The sequence below is a fragment of the Cyprinodon tularosa genome, unplaced genomic scaffold (assembly GCF_016077235.1).
Source record: "Cyprinodon tularosa strain WSP-4 unplaced genomic scaffold, ASM1607723v1 ctg206, whole genome shotgun sequence".
In the NCBI taxonomy this organism is placed as follows: Eukaryota; Metazoa; Chordata; class Actinopteri; order Cyprinodontiformes; family Cyprinodontidae; genus Cyprinodon; species Cyprinodon tularosa.
In genome coordinates, this window is record NW_024038764.1 from 758,816 (window position 1) to 774,608 (window position 15,793).

At 39.1% G+C, this 15,793-nt stretch overlaps 1 long non-coding RNA gene across 2 annotated transcripts; it reads right to left on the reverse strand.

Annotated features, from left to right (window-relative positions):
• Window positions 1–320: 320 nt before the first annotated feature.
• LOC119783497 lies at window positions 321–15,579 on the reverse strand. 2 transcript variants are annotated; one of them, XR_005280807.1, is made up of 4 exons: window positions 15,478–15,579; window positions 13,904–14,049; window positions 13,563–13,635; window positions 321–362 (listed from the first exon to the last, which is right to left on the reverse strand). It is a non-coding gene; the product is annotated as an uncharacterized LOC119783497 (long non-coding RNA). The 2 variants fall into 2 exon arrangements; XR_005280806.1 differs by lacking the exon at window positions 321–362 and having other exon boundaries at window positions 13,464–13,635.
• Between the last annotated feature and the right edge of the window lie 214 nt (window positions 15,580–15,793).

Here is a 15,793-nt window from a genome sequence, read left to right on the forward strand (position 1 = left end):
TGGAGATGAATCCCCTGCTCAGTGAGAAGCTCAAACAATCCTTTGGGGAAAGGTTGATCCAAACCTCCAGTTTGAATCCCCAGCTCAGTTTGAAGCTCAGACGATCCTTTCAGGGGGAGAAGGTCCAAAACATCCAGTTGGCGGGGTGACTTCCTGCCGAAAGGCAAAGACAAAAACAACAAGGTTAAGGCTCAGGTTGACAAAAACTCAGTTTGACTCAGCAAAACTCAGCTTGGCTAGAGTACCCAAAACTGGCAAACACTCTGGCGTCGAGGTAGTAGCAGTCAGCAGCTTAAGAGTCCTCCGGTAATGAGGCAACCATCCGCAGGTGTGTGAGAAGGCCAACGAGAACCAGGCGCCACCTGGTGGTGGAGTGAAAACACACAAAAACACAACCCACACAAACTGGATTCCTAACAAGATGGACTAATTGAGAACTAAAGGGTAGTTACCAGGGAAACAAAGAGGAATTAATAAGGAACTAAAGAGTAGTTACCAAGGAAACCAAAGACAAACTAATCAGGAACTAATGGGTAGTTACCAAGGAAACAAAAATGACTTAATAAGGAACTAAACGGTAGTAATAAAGGAAGTTCTTTAATTCTTTATTACTTACAAAGAACACATAATACAGAACTAAAGGGTAGGCCACCAGTGCTTTTTAGGGGACTACTGATTTATTACCGTAGAGTAGCAAAGAGTAGAAATTCTCACTGTTTGTTTTGAATAAACCCTAAACGGTCAAGTCAGAGGTTAAGAAAAAATTATTTACTGTGAACCAAAGTATTGCTTAGACTGGTAGACCTTGTTGAGGTAAGCATCATATCATATCCATTATAATACCTAATTAGTACCTGACCATTATCTTATTGCTTTGTGTGCCCTAAAGTAAAGTGAAACCACACACTGTCATGGTCTTACTTTCTGTTTAACTTTAATCCGTGTGTTTCATTGGTTTATTTCCTACTTTGTGTTTCTAGATATATTTTAGTTCTGAGGTTTTTTTGTAGCTGTCCTCTGTTTCCCTCTTGTGTGTGTTCCTTTTCCCTTGGCTTCTTCGTTGTCTCCATTCACACCTGCTCTTTGTCAGCTCATTAGCCCTCCCTTTGTTCAGTCAGCCATGTATACTCTCCCTCTGCTGTCATTCTTTGCTGGTTCCTTGTTGTCTTGTCGTCACTGTTGTCTTCTCACCTCGTCTCTCCCTGGCTCCTTGTGCTCGTTTTCCCCCGATGTCTCTATGGTTTTGTTAACATTTTTAGTTGGATTTTTGGATTCCTGCCTTTGTTGAAGTTTTTCCCAATTAAAACTGCAAGAAATCACCTCAGCCTCTCTGCCTCTCCATTTGGGTCCTCAAACATCAACCAAATCCTGACACACATTAGTTCCTGATTATTTACTCCGTGTTTCCAAAGTTACTAAGCAGTACTCATATAATAGGGCTTGGCAGTGTGTACCCCAGAATGTACTGCTTAATTTACCAATTAGTTTCTGATGCTTTCCAAGATGTTAATCACATTTTCTGTACCTTTCTGTAAAGTCTCTGTTTTTCTTTTCAACCCGGGTTTGTTTATGTTTGCATTTTTACAGATCATTTAGTATAACATCTTGGTTTAAATCTGGTTATAACTTTTTTAGGTTTTGTTTGATTATTTAACTTTTGTGTTTTATTTTGGTGAACTTACCTTACCTGTCTTTCAGCAGGAAGTGTGACCTCACTTCCTGCAGGTATAAGAGATCTGTGAGGTTCAGAACAGAGAAGAACCAGGTCAGTGTAGCTGGGTGCACTTGACGTTAATTATGGTTGATTTAAGTTCAGTTATTGTTCTGTTAAGCCATGTTAAACCTCTAAGTTATTCCTTTGGGAAATTTCTTTTGTAAATACTTTTTTTTTGCACCAATGTTTTTTGGCAATGTAAATAAACCACCTGCTACAATGGACATCTGCCAACTGCCTTCTTCAGCCACTTGGCCAGGCTATCTCACAGTATATATATGCATATGTTAAACTAAATCCAAGTAATTCAATTCAGTTTATTTATATAGCGCCAAATTCACAACACATGTCATCTCAAGGCACTTTACAGTTCAACCAGATCATACAGTCAAATTGATACAAAGTTTTCTATCTAAGGAAAACCAGTTGATTGCATTGACTCATTGACTCAAATACAATCCCTCACACTAAGCATGCTTGTAGCGACAGTGGAGAGGAAAAACTCCCTTTTAACAGGAAGATACCTCCAGCAGAACCAGGCTCAGTGTGAGCGGCCATCTGCTGAGGCCGACTGGAGTTCAAGGAGACAGAAGCAGAGACTCAAAAAGCAGCTGTAAAAGGCGGCCCCGTCCAGGAAACACACAGCCAGGCAGACGAGCTCCAAGGCAGCTCCCATGCCAGAGGACGAAGAGAGCACATTCACTCAGTCACGGTCAGAGAAACAGGACCACACTGGAAAACAGGCCGATCTCCAACATCTATAAACAAGGGTGTTGATGGAAGCAGCACAGCTGATGTTTCTTTCCAGGATGACGTCACAGCCAAACAGGAACAGACAAGGCAAAGCTACTCTGAGGAAAAGCAGAGAGCAGAAGGTTAGAGATTGAACTAACAGATTCTGCAGAATAGGAGAACAGAGAGAGAATGAAGCAGAATGATGAAATGGGGGTCCCTATGTCCTCCAAAAGTCTAAGCCTATAGCAGCATAACTATAGAGATAGCTCAGGATAACCTGAGCCACCCTAACTATAAGCTTTATCAAAAAGGAAAGTTTTAAGTCTAGCCTTAAAAGTAGACAGGGTGTCTGCCTCACGGACTAAAACTGGTAGTTAGTTCCATAGGAGAGGAGCCTGATAACTAAAAGATCTGCCTCCCATTCTACTTTTAGAAATTCTAGGAACCACTAGTAAACCTGCAGATTGAGAGCGAAGTGCTCTGTTAGGAACATAAGGAACAATCATATCTCTGATATAAGATGGAGCTTGGCCATTTAAGGCTTTATATGTGAGAAGGAGGATTTTAAATTCTATTCTTGATTTAACAGGAAGCCAATGAAGAGAAGCCAGGATAGGAGAGATATGATCTCTCTTTTTAATTTTCATCAGAACTCTGGCTGCAGCATTTTGGATCAGCTGAAGGCTTTTGACTACAGTTTGTGGACTTCCTGATAGTGTTGGGATCTGGAGAAGTTCCACCTTTCTCCAGCAGAGTCCGCCGTGGATCCTCCTGAGTGTTTATCCAGTTTGGTTAGCACCTGAGCCTAGCTTCTTCTGAGAACCTTTGTTGCTCCTGATTCCTGGTTGGATTCTAATCCCTCTTTGTCTCTGCTTTCAGGAATCCAGTTTTTCCTTGTAAGCTCTGGATGAGCTTAACCTGCCGAGCCTGCCCTCTGAGCCAAACCTGAAGACCCTTCTCTGGATTCTCATGCAGCTCTGGACTAAGAGCTGAAAACCCAAAGCCAAGGTCTGCCCTCACGCTAGAAGTAAGACGCTGAAGCGGTTATTGGACTCTGCTGAACTAAACAGTCTCTGGACCCAACAGTTCCTCTCTCAAAGCCAAACCCGGACTCCTCAAGGTATAAATCTGAAACTCTCAAACTCAGACTCATCTGCTCCCAAGCTAACTGAACTGTCATCCTCACAGACTCCAGTGAACCTGCCCCCAGGCCTGAACCAGTTCCTGTGTTGTGTTTATTCCATGTGCTTGTGCTCAATAAAACTTGTTAAACTTTTCATCTGTTTCCGTGGTGTTCTGCATACTGGGCTTTTCTGAAACCCATCATGACAGATGGTAAAGAATTACAATAGTCCAGCCTCGAAGTAACAAATGCATGGACTAGTTTCTCAGCATCACCCCTGGACAGGAGATTTCTAATTTTTGCAATGTTCCTCAGATGAAAAAAGGAAATTCTAGAAACCTCTTTGATATGGGATTTAAATGACAGGTCCTGATCAAAAATAACACCAAGATTTTTTACTTTATTATCTGAAATCAGTTTAGTAAAGTGATAATCCAAGTAAAGTGAAGTAAAGTCTGAATCACTTGAGCGAGGCGTTATAGAGATTGATAACCACAGGTAGGAATGATTTCCTGTGGTGCTCTGTGGTGCATCTGGGTAGGAGGAGTCTTCTGCTGAAGGAGCTCATCTGCTGGACCAGTGTATCATGGAGAGGATGTGAGTCATTGTCTAAGATGGACTGAAACCTGGACAGCATCCTCCTCTCCTCTCTGCCACGGTGGTCAGAGTGTCCAGCTGCTCCCCCACAACATCACCGGCCCTCTTGATCAGTTTGTAAAAGTGTGCCATTAACAATTTTTGCATCCAAATCGATATTTATGACAATAAAGGTGTGATAAAATTAAGATCCTGTCACAACTTGATAATAAAGACCAACGCTGACATACGTTGGAAAATTATGGGTATGTTTTGTATTAGTTATGAGCATGCTGAAACATGCTGGCACGTTATTTTATTTTTATTTCACAATTCTGAGCATACTCACTGTATGTCGAGCCAGCGTATGCCATACATGCGGCATAGGTTACAGGTAAGTTATCTGATCGTTGACATATGTTAAGTGTAAGTTACTCATAAGTCGTGGTTTCTAGCTTATCCAAAACCTATGGATAACTTGTGCATAACTTATGCGTAACTTATCAATAACTTATCTCCAACGCACATCAAGATATTTGACGTGTTCCAGACAACCACTGAACGTATTTCTAAATTACAGCTACTGTAATACTGTAGGAAACTCAGTTCTCTGCCAGACTGCATCCCCCTCATAGGGTGAACGAGAAGGTGAGTGTGATGGATCCTCCCTGCATTCATACCAACGACCAACAAACTTCCTAGCAGACATGACGCTGAATCTGCTGCGACTGCAACCCTTCTTTTTCTTTATTCTTTTTTTGGGGGCGGGCAGTAAACAGCAGCTTGGTTAATATTGTGATCAAAGACATCTTTTTATGCAGTCCGGGCACACCTGAGGGGAGCAGCTTTAACTGATGCTTTGCGTTATGCATAAGTTAGGCTGTCGTTTGAAATGATTTCTGTAGTTGTTATGAATAGGCTATGTATATGCCCAAAATAAAAAAAAATACATAGAAAGTTCAGCGTATGCCAGCATTTTAGAAAATTCTGCGACGTTGGGCATACGCTGTCTAAATCGGCAAGGTGTGTCAGGGCCCTTAGATTGTTTAATCATTCATTTCAATTTTACAGAAACTAATTCTGTCTTTCATATCAATAAAGTTTGTAACGACCTCCGAAACTTGGACCCAATATTCAGACAGACAGTTCAGGACGGTTAACAACAAGCGTTATTTAGAACAAATAACTCAGCAAGCAGCTGATCGTCAGCAGGGCGGATAACTGGATTCACTGCAGAAGTTGAAAACACAGGTCAGTGACTGGGATATCAGGCTCATCATGACAAGGAGCAAAAGTCACTGGTTCAAAAACCAGTCTGATCCCAGACGAAAGGGAGATTGTTAGCAGCCGTAGCCGCTTCCAGCACCCAGAATGATGATGAGCTGATGACAGCTGACGCCAAGAGAGCAAAAGTGTCCTTAAGGAGAATCCAACCCAAGGTAAGAGAAACAGTACAGGTTTAGTAACCAGCAGGATTCAGGGAAACAGTGCAAAAAATATAGCAGACAGAGCACACAGGGGCAAGGCAAAAAACTCGAAAACAGAGTAAAGGTCAGAATCGGGGTAACAGACAGACTTACGTGAAGGCTAGAGTTACTCTAAAAACAGCTTAAATAATATGGCACTGGTGGCTGAAAACAAACAGCATATATAGGAGCTGGAAACAGTTGGATAAGATAAATGGTAATGAGACACAGGGCAGAGTTAAACAGGTGAATGGAATGAGCACTCAAGCCAGCCACCAGCGCCAGGATCATGACAAAGTTCTGTTTTACCTCGAGTATTGTATGACGTTGTCTTTGGTCCGAAAGGCCATAATAATTTATTGATCACATTAAAGGTTCATTTTGGATCTTTCAGTTAAGATTTGGGGAGGTAATTTCTGATATTATTTTCCCTACTCACACTGAAAACAGTCTCAGTGAGTTATTTAAAAAATCCTACCACGAACATCATCCCAGGTGGTGGAACATTAACATGCTAGTTAGATATAGATTATATAATTCACCTCATCAGCTAATTCATTGTAAAGGAGGATTATGAGTCAGTCAGTATAATTTTTAGACAATATAACCTGAAAATCACAAGAACATTCCATCTTTGCTATTTTAATAATGTTGAATTTGACCTAGTAAATGTCCTTTCAAGTAAAAATGGAAATTCAGGTATTGTGTCAGACTAGCTAATTATTTTCAGGTGAGGTCATTACTTTGGGTTACATCAGGTTTACTTTGATCAATTCACAACACCAATATTAGTGTTTTCAAGGCAAGGAAGAAAATGATTTCAGCCTCACTGTTGAACGTATTCTTTTATTGATCTGTATTTGTAATATTTTTCTGGTCTTTACAACCGCAGCTATTTGTAAATCGATCAAAGTATTCAGTTCTTGTTAGGGCATATTAAGGTCAAACTGCTGTCATGATAAGTTCATTCATCAACTTTTTACTAAAGGTCAGAGGAAATTTTCAGCAGTTGGTCCTCTTCGTGGTATCTGAACACTTACTCAGTCGTCCAAAGGCTGTAATGGAAATCTCAATCCACACTCCAGCTTTTCAGCTTTAACTGTCTTTCTACTTCAGGGTTGTCCACCTCCGGTCCTCCAGCACCTGTTCATGTTTTAGAGTTGTCCCATCTTTAGTGAAACTAATTTGCATTCATGGCTCACATGCTTTTAATGAACCCCTACGGGCTGAATCACGTATGTTAAAGCAGGGAAGCATCTAAAACATGCAGGACTGAGTTTGGACATCCCTTGCCTTTGTGGTTTCTCCCACTCCCACATGTCATTAAGATACAGAGGTGTCAACTGAATTAATATTTATTACTCAAGCAGAAGTATACAGTAACTCCTACTATTTAAAAAACACTTTTGTAGAAGTTAGAGTATCGACTTAAGCTTTTTAATCAAGTGAAAGTGTCAAATTAGCAGTTTTAAAACTACTTAAAGCAGGAAAAAATGTTAAGGACAGATGCTTCAAATCCATGCTGGTTATGTCAGGTGGGGTGAAGGTACGTTGAGAACCCAAATGCAGAGATGAGTTCTTCCAGGTTTAATTAAATCAAAAAGACAACAGATACAAAATCCAAGGATCAAACAAACAAAAAAAAAAACAGAAGACGTCATGAGAAAACATACATGGGGAGCCAAGAAACAACAAGGAACCAGCGCTGAAAAACTTCTTCTTCTTAATGGGATTTTATTGGCATTTGGCATGCAACGAAATGGTGCATTACCGCCACCAACTGGTATGGAGTGTGGATCTGAATGGCTACGACCTACTTATACTGAACATCTGAAAAACTGCTCAGGGAGAGTATATATATGGGAGATAGAACAAAGACTGGGGTAATCAGCTGATGTGGAGCAGGTGTGGACAGAAGTGACTAGAGGGGAGCTAGGGGAAAGGAGACTGGCACAAGGGGGCAACAGAGACCAACTCAAGAATGTATAACACAAAATGGAAAATAAACAAAAAATCAACAAATCAGAATGACTTAGAAAATTAAAACCCAAAAGGGTAGAACCATAACAGGTTACTGCACTAACCTATTAAAGGATTATTTTCTTTTAAATTCTGGATGATAACTTTCTTATACTTAATTTTCTTAGTCGTATAACCAATGGCAACAGTATCAAATTCAATTCAGCATCATCTTGAAAAACTAATTATTTTGGAATGTAGTGGAAACAAGCTCGTACAGTACCGAATCGAACCACAAAGAGAATAATTGGCTTCATGAAACACATTTTTTAATGTTTTTTGTTTAACAAGTGATAACAAAAATGTACTTAAATGAAACAAAACTAACAAGTCTATTTATAAAATGTAAGGAGTAGAAAGTAAAAAGTTGTCTAAAAAATAATTACTCCGGTTAAGGATTGATAGCCAACATTTACACTTAAGTAAGGTAACAAAGTATTTGTTTCTTACTTGCTTTAATATTTGAGAAGTGAAGCACAAGGCCAGGGTATAAAAAATACTTCAAAAATGAGAAAGCATCTGCTAAGATTTTTTTACAGCCTCAAATCCACGGCTAGCTCCTTCATTCTGTACTGTTAGCTTCCATTAGCATTAGGTCATCTACAGACAGGAATATAAGGCAAAACATCATAATTTTTAGCTGCTTTGGGTGAATGAGCCTAATGTTTTAGCTGATCTTTGCAGGGTATTGAAAATAGGTAGAATTGAGTACCAGTACCTGTGTACCATGCTTTGGTACTTTATTGGTTCAACTGCGAACAGTAACAATCTCTAATTTTAACTTGGGCTTAGCTATATAGTTCTGATTTCCAATATAATAGCCTTTTTTTAAACACGATTTTCAATTTTAAGAAACATTTCATTTGGGCTACATTGCATTTAACAGGAGTAAGAAAATAACTTTCTCAATCAGAACTTTAAATGGGACCTAAAGTTGATCTGACAGTTACAGCTAGTATATGCAGATCCATGAATGGAAGTAAATGAAAGTATTTTTCTACACAACAATAAGAGTGAAGTCCTGTGACTATAGACTTTGGAAAAGCAATTTTCATGTTTATACAAACAATGAAATTCTGGAGGGAAATATCTACAAGCTTCTGCTTGGAGCAAAAAAAAATGTAAATAATATTGCGCTTGTAATTTCTGTTGGGGAAAAAAAGCATTTTTTTGCAGAATCTAAAATCTACTTATGTTTAATTTAATTTAACTGAGCAGCTACAAAAGACTGAGTGATGCTCAGATGATCAGTAAAAGTTGAAGGCACCTGTAAGAGAGAGCTATATTGACATAGAGACCTTTCTGTTTTCCCAGAACCCACAGACAGGACCTAAACATTACTAATGGGGAACCATAATGGTACCAAGATACATCTGTTTGAGATATTGATTCCAGCTGCGCTAATGCTCCAAGCTGCAGACTGGGATGTCAAGGTAGGGACAGATTAAATCCCAGAGGCAACATCCCATCATTAGTCAAAGTGTTTTCACAAAGGTTTGCACAATGAAAGAGGTGGAATGCTGAGGGAGGATTAAAGACTGGCTTCAGATACTGCAATTATTGATTTTTTTGACTTAGATGCATCTGAAATCAGATCTACCTCACCAGAATTTCTGGGTGATTCATAGAATTTCAATCTCTGTAAGGAGGAAGATATAACAGGTGGAGCATTCAGGCGGTTTTGAAACCGGACTTTAGAATCTTTGCTGTTTATCTTTCCCGCCTCTATCTATATCTTGTCTGTGCATGTGCTGTAAAAAATGGTGAACAATGCCAGGAAATCTTTTCAAAAAGCTTTGTTTTTATAGAGATCTGGGTTACTCAAAGCCAGCCAAAAAAAAAAAAAAATGATGAACTTTGTGACTAGATATTTTGGAGATCCAATTCACATCTATAGGAAAGCTGAAAAGAAAGTGTCCTCTGCAAGGCAAGACTCCACAAAGTTTTCAAATTTGATTGATTTGCCTTCCCGTCTACCAAAACTAAGGTTGAAATAAGCAGATCCAAACATCCATAAAAATATTATCCTTAATTTACTTTCTTTTATTTTTGCAGTAGAGAAATGTATTTATTTTAGTAAAACTTTAGGCTAAACTGCACTGTTTAGCCTGAAAAACAAAAAATAAAACCACGGCTTTGTTTTAAGCTGGAAAAGCTTGGGGTGAGTTGTCAAAACACAGGAGACATTTTATTTATCAAACTCAGTGTACTGTTACTCATAAGCGTCGTTAGACCTATTTAAGGGTGGCTTCAGTCACCCTTTCTTTGGCATTAGCCACCCTATAATTATTTTGCGATTTAAAAAAAATAAATATTTTTTTTTTTTCTGTATTTATTTTTTCCTCATATTTTCCCAAAACAAATGCAGTAAAGCACCGAATAAAAGCCATAAAGAAGACAAGTTAATCTGAACAATCATAGGCGTAACTTCCTTAAGGACTGGTGTGGACATGTCCCCACCAATATTTTGTAGACGTATTTTGCTTTCGGTGCTGTGTATATCTGATTAAAACCCCATTCATGCCGCTCCTCAGAAAGAAAATAAAAAAAGTTCTCCCCACTGCTCACCGTCCACAAACCCCGACAAAAAAACTCAGAACAAAGAATCTGTTGCCTCTCGCTTTCTCCCCATCACCCCCCTCCAACCTCTCCCCATATTTGAATTGAAGATATCCGCGGGTGACGGGTCGGGTTCGGTAGTCATCCTAACGGGTTCGGGCGGGTGCGGGTTGGTAAAACTCGACCCATGCAGGTCTCTAAGCTACACTACATTCAGTATCGTTGCCATAGAAACAGACAACAGTGCCAATATATCAGAATTATACTAAAACACACGCAAATAATTTCCCACATAAAAAACAGGACTTTCAGTCCATTACAGTTTTCCGTTTTTAGAGGGTTGTTTATTTTGCGTTTATTAAGTGATGGCTGTGGTATATTAGCTTTCACTGCTATAAGCTTTCGCAGCAGTGATTGATTAATTTAAACACCTGCTCTACTGATGGTCTATCGGAGTTGGCGTTTAGGTTGAACATAAAGAACACCTTTTATTTGAAGCTTCTTGTAGCTACTGTTTTAATCCCGGCTTTACTTAAAACTTTTTCCTGACTTTGATAGTGTTGCCATTCAGTAGCAAGCACTGCGCCCCTTTTTCTTTTATATGTAGGCTACACGTACATTTAAGATTTAGCGTGTTATGTTGACAACTCATGAGCAAGCTGCTTTTTGCAATCTAGCAGGAAGGTAAGGATAGGATCTTGCAGGTGTGACGTCACTCTGCAGGGGGTCCAAAGATAAAAGATTTAAACAATTTTGGCATTGGAATTTCAGATTTAAGGGAGTTAGAAAGTTCACTTAGTAAAAGTGCAAACAATAAATCTGATTACCGATTACTTTTAAGCTGGTTGAACATACTGCGACAGACTGGTGACCTGTCCAGGGTGATCCCACCTCTCACCCAGAACGTGGCTAGAGATATGCACCAGCACCTCCTGATCCCACTGAGGGATAAGGTTAAAGAAAATGGATGGTTGAACATAGTCCGCTCTCCCAGATTCTATCAAATCAGTATTGATACCCTCAGGGGCGGATTTAGGAAATTTGGGGACCTAGGCAAAGACAGGCAGGGGGCCCCCTGAGAAGTAAACCCATAAAACAGACCCATTCTACAGATAGAGAAATGTTAATAGAATAGACATCCATTATTTGTTCTAGGTTTTGTCCCTCTCTTCTTGTCCCTTTTTCCTCTCTATTTATCAGCGTTCTGATGGCATTTTAGCCAAAGGATTTTTATCAAAAACATAATTAATGTGCACAGATAAGGATTAGTTGTATTAACCATACATGTAAACAGAGTTTTATGGGCCCCCCAGAACTTGGGGCCCTAGGCAACTGCCTAGTATTGCCTAATGGTAAATCCCCCCCTGGATACCCTGCTAATGGATGTTCTTGACAAAAAGACGGAGTTGCTTAATCATATTCTGCTTAAGGTCCCATAAGATCTTGTCCGAGTCCTGGTTTAAAAGTAAATTAATTTTAAAAAGTGACCCAAAATTGACTGTCAATAAATGTTCTACAAAATTGATGTATTTATTTGATTTCTTTGATTTGTACTGTCTGATTAGATTTATGTGATATTTTTTGCACAAAATATATAAGTGAATATTGTAACAGTTATGTTTTCAACTGTAAGCATTAAATTGATAAATGTTATTCGCATTTTTTTGGCTTTATCCTTTCCAACAAAAAAAAAGGCGTCGTGCAGGTAGCTCCCTTTCCTTATGAGCCGTCCCCACCAACTTTCAACACAAAGTTACACCCTTGTCTTAGACAACGCCTTAGCAGGTGCACTGAAAAAATTCGGCGCGCGCTTTGCGCGCGCTTTATCTTCTAGGGCCTGAGCCACCCTTGTCTCTTAATCCTAGAGACGCCCCTGCTGTTACTGTACAGTTAACAAATGTAAGAAATAAGAAAAGAAAAAAATCAGTTACCCTAAAAATAATGGTGGTGGTGATGGCCAATCGCATGTTTGCTGCTGGGAGGGGAGTAGGGTTGCTAACTCCCTAAACAAAAAAAAAAGGGACACCTCATGTGCGCGCCAACTGACCTGACTGCTTTTACCCCTCCTGGCACTGTGATTTTTTTTAGCCCCCCTTTGTGTATTAAATTATTTTCTTTTAAATTTGACTCAAATCTGCATTGAATTAGATGCACATTTGCACTGTGCTTTATATTCATTATTGCAGACTTTTTCCACCCAGGTATTTGTTTTTCCCCATTCCTCCCTATATTTCTGCATCCTTTTTTTCTTTTTTGGAGGTGGAGCTTCGCTCCTCAAAAGCAGCGTCAGCATTTAAATCACCCAGTTCGTCCCCCATACTGCTCTGTTGTCTCCCGATATCTTTTCCGTAAGTAACACTTAGCTTGACCAATGGGATAAGGGTATTCTGTATGTTACATATAGGTTGTCAGCTCATTGGTCACAATGCAGGACAGGGCCTGGGAACAAGTTTACCGTACGTTTTGTATCTAACGTGCCCTTGCTCTTTATTTTCAATTACATTTTTACTGACAATTTTTTTACTCTCACAGTAACACGGGACAAAGTGCGTTCCTTTTACACTAAATATAGGACAGGTACTTCCGTCCTATATCTGTTTTTCAAGAGACGGTTGGCAACCCTAGAGGGGAGTGTTGGCCTAGTGGTTAGAGCAGTGCGCTTGTGCTCTAAAAAGTACCCAGTTTGATCCCCACAGCCTCCACTCTGGGCTTTGAGCAAGACCCTTAACCCCACACTGCTCCCAGGGCGCTGCACAATGGCAGTCCACTGCTCCCCAAGGGGATGGGTTAAATGCAGAGGTACGATTATTGTTATTAACCAGGCCAACCTTGGTGTGAATCTGTCTCCAGATAAATATGTAAAAAGGTACATTTTTGAGTGTCTCCAATGATACTCTTTACTGAATCTCAAATGTGACAAAATTCTGGAGCGTGTTACAGACCTTTCCTTCAGTTCTTTCCCAAAAAAAAAAATGCTAAAGAATGAAGTTAAGTTGAGAAACTATGAAATACTGTTAGGATTCCTAAAAATCCCAGTAAAAAAAAAATCCTTCAGATTCCAGCTTTAGTATCACTAGCCATCTCCAGTATGTAACAGTGATTACACTGCAGTGGGTAGACTGATGGAAATCTGCCAAAAAATATTTTCTGTTTAATCACAGAATATGTTTGCATACATATGAATTTATGACTCAAACTAAAGAAATTTAGTTCGAGTCAGTCTTAAAACAGCTCAACATGGCTTGAAAAGACAGTCACATATTAAAATAAACTATATCCTTGTAGTTATTAGTCTATATTTACTGTTTTGCTGGGGGTTCTTTTGAAGTGATTGATTACAAGTGAGGAAAATACCAGAAGCTGTTGTTACCCCATGTTGCTCTCATGCTGAGTTCATTTCATGGACCAAGTCTGCTCCTGGGGATCTGGCACCGACTCTCCATCTGTTAGTAAATGAAAGCAGCTTAGCTGCTGATGAATGATAACTATAAAAATTAATACTTAAATAGAAATCAGAAAGGTATGGTACATAAAATGGAGCAAAATGGAACAGGCTTATCTTGTATTTCACTTTTTATGTGCCTTTAGTTCAGTGACAATGTTTTCTATTCCTCTGTCGCTCCCACTGAGCAGCTTTGATGGCACCAAACCAAATGTGTATAGAGGGAACGCCGAATGGTTCTACAGTGGTCGTGACAAAAAATGATTTACCTTCCAGAGCTGACTGCTGAAAGCTTTGATAAGGCAGACGTTCTTCAGTTTTTATGGTGAATGTCACTCTCACTCTCAGCTCCTGTAGCCTTGCAGCTTTATCCTCTTACTTCATGAATTCCTGCATGACAAGCTCAGTGCTCCTACTGACAACAACACAAAAGCTAAATAAATCAGAAGGTCAAGCTTGTGATCCAGTTCGAAAACACATCTGGATACTGATCCAACACATGCATTAGAAATGAAGTAAAACGTTGCGGCTATCTAAAAGTCTTTTTATTTTTTTTACTTCCTTAAACAGTGCCTTCCAACACATTCATACCAGTTAAATCATTTCAGATCCTACAGTTAGAAACTTTATCAGGATTTCATGTATTAGGGCAAATACCAAGTAGATACTTTTTGCAGAATCAATCATCGTTTTGGTTATTTTACATCTAAAGATGAAATTTTTCTAAATCATTTGCAAATAGTGATGGATCATCCATCTTACAAATGCTTTAATCTCTGCTTAAATATATATTTTTTTAATTTGACAGAAGAGCCTCCATTGAAAGATATTTTGTGATTTCTTTGTTATGACTGCATAGCAATGATAATAATAAGGCAACAAAAAGAAAGTGTCAAATGAGAACAAATTTAATAAATATTTAAATTGAACTTAAAATAATATATAAAATCCAGCATTATTTTATTAAAATGAAACTAAACACACCTATGATACAAAGAGGTTTGTGTTTGCAACATGAAAAAAAAATGGAGGTGTAAGAAAATATCTCAGCAAAGCATTATAAACCCGTCTTCTGCATTAATCGCTGGAACACTGTTGCATATTAGATTCATAAAAAAGAATCGATTACATTGATTATGACAAGTAATTACTTTGTTTAATAACAGGGATGATTGCAGGGGAGCGCTGCCGTGTAAAGGATTAGCCTCATGCTCGCTCTTTCAGGTTGTTATTTGAAAATAATTCCAGCAAACATTCAGAATTACACCTTCCACATCCATCAATAAATGTCTGTCTGGAGCATGCTGGATAACTCAATAACTCATTCAGCAGAGGGGAGCACAGATGAAAACTATTTCAGTGCACCCAAACACAAGAGATGCCTTTTGAGAATCAGCGGGGAATATTTTCAGGCGTTGAAAATCTGTTTCAGACGTCTAAAAGTAGACGCGCAAGTTTCTTCGACACTGCTCACCTCTCTTGGAGAGAATTTCATTATGTCTATACCCTTTTGCCCTGTTGATTTTAGTGTAATGAGCTGCAGTAATATGGCTGTGCGGACACGAAGGAGAACGGTTAACTGGGTGTTTTTATGTCTGGGCTCAGAATGCAAACAGGGTAAAATGAATTTCTGAGCCAGACAATTTCCCTCAGAGGATGACAGAGAAGAGCTGAGACACATTTTGTAGAGACAGAGGCGGCAATTAGGATATCCAGAGAATAACACTTGATTGTTTTCCTCCCTAAAACTAGGTCTTGACGAGTACAAACACATGCTTGTTTTTTGCACATCTGCTTAGAGAGCTCCTCTTGGTGCTTCAAAACAAGCTATAACCTGACTCACTCTGATGGGCACATCGAAGGCTGTTTGTCTTGCTGCGTCGCGGCCCAAGCTCAATTAGTGATGCAAATAAATCTGCAGGGGGAAGCATGTGTCACTAAACTGCAAAAAAGAGAATAAAACACGCTATTTACCTTCATTTTCCATTTGCTTTTGTTTTATAATCCCTCAAACCTTCCGATATGTGGTAACATAACAAATATTCAATGTATTTCACAGGAATTTATCTTGATAGACCGTCCAATTTTCTTTACTTCTATAAACACATGTCTTCTGAGTGTTATTTAATATTGATATAACTCCAGGTATTCAGTTAAGG